Source organism: Micromys minutus, assembly GCF_963924665.1.
Source record: "Micromys minutus genome assembly, chromosome: 6".
NCBI lineage: Eukaryota > Metazoa > Chordata > Mammalia > Rodentia > Muridae > Micromys > Micromys minutus.
This window is the reverse complement of record NC_137975.1, coordinates 76,498,903-76,502,721: the sequence shown is the minus strand read 5'-3', so window position 1 is coordinate 76,502,721 and position 3,819 is coordinate 76,498,903.

Below are 3,819 nucleotides of genomic sequence, written 5' to 3'. Positions count from 1 at the left end.
TTGTTTCTTCCCCTGTTTCAGTGGCATTTATGAAAATCAACTCCCTTTCTCTTGTAGAAATACATACTCAGAAAGCAAGGCACACAGGAGTAAATCAATTAAAAACTTCAGAATAACACTAGGTGAGATATTAGAGAGAAGAAAAAATGTTAGGGTGTTAGAATATCAGTCACTCAACAATGACCATTTCCCCAAGAATCTCATGCTGGAGAACAGAGATGGCTCCAGCTAGAGAGGAAACTTGTCAGATCACTGAGAGAATGAGACTAAATCCCAGAAAATGATGAAGGAATGATGAGTTGGGACATTGCCTGTTTGACATTCATATCTCTGGCCTTCTTTTTAAACTGTTCACCTCAAACCCAAATCTTAAAATATGTGGGCTGGTGTCACTAAATCCTTTTGCTTTGATTCTATTGTGGTCACATTAAGTAAATCTCTCTTTCAGTTTTTTACTATTAATTTGGCTGTTTCAATTGGCTTCTTAAGGACTGCTAGGTAAATTTGAATTCCTAGGGTCTGGATTCTGACTCGAAATTCAGTAACACTGGTGATAGAAAAAGCCCTAACTCTGTATCTTATTGCTTCTCCAAGCATGTGTATGAAAATGTTCCTAATAAAATACTTACTGAATAAAATATTAACTACCAAAAAATATAAAAGGAGGTTTTAATAGTGCAACATCTTTAAATCAGAACCTTTTAATGTGTTTTCCTCCCTTCTAGAACTATCTGGCAATCTTGGGATTTGCTGATAATCAATATGTCATGTTAAAGGAAGAATCACAACATGGAACTCTGGATAACAAATTGTGGAGACATGAGAAAGGAAGAAATGACTTGGCTAATCTTTGTAAACAGGACCCATCTACTGTTCTTACATAAAATGGAATGTTACAACTTTATATCTGAGACATTGTAGCTCACTAATATGTTCTTCAAACAAATCAAGCCCTAGATGACCGGAGTTATAGATATTAAAATATTTAAAATGTGTTAGTATTAAAGGAAATAAAATGCCAACATTAACACTGGCAACTAACACCTACATTCTTTAAAACCTGCAGAAGGAAGAAGAGTCAATTTTGAACTACTCACACATTAAAATAGTAGATAAAGAGCTGACTTAAATAAACTAAAATTAATAAAAGCAATAAAGTCCAACTGCTAATGTAAACAGTATATAGAATTTTGACTCTAGTGCACAGTGATGTTTTTCCAGTACGACCCCCAAATCATGAATGGGTGTGGGCTTGAATATCTTGGGATCTGAACTCCTATGGCCTCTCAGAAGTAAGCCCGAAAGGATTTATTTTTCTAAAATATCCTCCTATAAATTTGAGTTTTAGTTTGATACCTGTTTATTCTGTCACCCCTGGAGCCTGTAGCTAATAGCTATTTGCTGAGTAACTCTTAGTTTTGAAGGGAATTCGTAATTGATTATTTTTAATAGATGGGTGTTTTGTTGAAATAAGGATTTCTAACCTTTAAAACTGTTAGTACTTCTAGGTGATATTTATTCTGTTGATCTCTTGCGTTCTTTGTTTCTTTACACTCTTCGGTGTGTCGTTTCTGTGTTTGAACTAGTGATTTCAAACATTTTGAAACTAAACACTTAATCTCCTTGGTGAGTACACTTTCTGCTTGTTGAAAGGTTCTTAGAATGCATCTGAGACAGGCTGTAATATTGGTATCAGAGAACCCATAGTCTTTCTGCACTTTTGGGAGAATGGTAGACTCAATAGGATTAACAACTTTGGTTTATTTTCTATTCACTCTTTGGCTTATTATAATTAATTATATTAGGCTTTGGCATTTTAGACACTTACTGTGAAAAGAGAAATAGAAAAAAATCCCTATAAGAGCTTTATATGATTTTTATCAGTTTCCTAATAGTAGTAACAGGTGAACTGATGTCCATTACCTAAGGATGGTATCAAGCTATGAGTAACCAGCTAGGTACTTGGTGACAAAATTTCTGGAGACTGGGGCAATCGAAAGAGGGTAGGCATACTTTACACATGAATATGACTTTAAATTTTTAAGGATATTCTAGTAGAAAAAAATTAAAATGTCCTGTAAAGATGGAGCCTCCACAAGGCATTTCTAATGTTAATGACATGCTTTGTGTTTTCCCCTAAGACAATACACAGGTGACAATATCTTTGGCTTGCGGGACCTGGCCTTTCATGGTCCTAAGCAGTCTATCTGGATCCATGGAAAATAGCCTGAGATAGGAGGTTTGGAATGATTCTTGTAATTCATTAAGCAATGCCAACTTAAAAGTAAACTTCCCATGGTCCCTGGAGCCTCTAATATAAAAAAGCTAAAGTGAGATACTAGGTTAGTTGAGTTAGCTCCCTGGGTATTGGCCTCCATGACTAATGATCTTAATTTGCTCCCTGGAATCTTCATGGTAGATGGAGAACTCAACATAAGCTGTCTCCTGATCTCCATACCTGTGCCACAGGACAAGAATACACAAGAAGTAAGTAATTAAGTAAATAAGCATTCTTTTAAAAAATCAAGTAAATAAACCACTCCCAGTAAACTGGAAAAAGAAAACAAGGACTATTTCATTTATTAGTGTCAGAAACTGGGGAGGAAAGCAGCAGTGAGTGGAAGAGAGATTTAACATCAAATATGTTGAAAGAGGGGGGAAAGAGACAGTTCAGATGAAGCTGGGGGACGGGGAACTTGAGATATATAAACCATCCCCTCTGAGCTCAGAGAAAGCAATAAGAGTTCTCACTTAACCTCAGAAAATGACTTAAGCACTTGTACATTGAAACTATTCTAAATTGTGAACTAATTTCCCAAGGGAACACACTCCTGTACACAGCATAAATAATGAGTCTGCAACTGGGAATCCAAATAACGAAGTTCAATTGGTGGAATTTATGAACAGGTTTTCCCCTCTACTTCGTGACACTGAGGTATTACAGCTTCCAGTCAGGAGTTTTCCTGTGTCAGCAGGTGAATTCCCGGCAGCATCTCAAGCTGTAACGGAATATGCTGGTAGAAATGATTGTGCTGCTATGGTAGGAAGAATCTTCTGTCATCAGAAGGTTTCCAGAATCTCTGTGCGTGGCCTGTTTCCTACTCTGGCCACAGATGCTGCTGGTGGACTCTTACTCCTGCCTTTGAAAATGACTTGAGAAGGTAAAAAGTTTAACTTGTGAAAACATTTGGGCAGGATGATACAAGGAGCTGTAGGTAAAGCAGTTTTGTACAAGAAAGGAACCAGAGGTAGGAGGGGAGTAACTCTTAAATGTCACACAATAATTAATGTGAAGCTGAGATTCTGATATTCTACACACTTACAGCTGACATGCTGATTTTCTCAGAGTTTGTCTTTCTCTGGGAATAAAACGTAAGGGCTATGAATTTTATGTATGTTTATGACAAAATCATGAAAACAGAAACTTGAATTTTAACTGATCAATAATGACAAATCATATAATCTGATATGGTTGAGAATCCAGGCTCCTCTAATCAGACCCAGAAACAGAAAACTGAGTTTCTAAGGCATTATGTTGGCATGGAGTTTTTAATCCTTCAAATTTAAAAATACAAGAGTGAGTGTCACTAAAGATTAAACTTGTTTTTTTGTTTTTTTTCTTTCTTTATTATTTTTTTCTTAAGAACTTTGTTTAAAAAATCAGAGATACATGTACAGATTAGTAAAAGCATTTTAGCATAAAACTATAGGAATATGCTTTTGTCAGTATTTGATTTTTTTTAAAGGTTTAACAGTAAGCATTGAAATCTTACTAGTGATTTTTATTGTCAGCTAGGTATGAAAGTTGTTGGCCTTTCC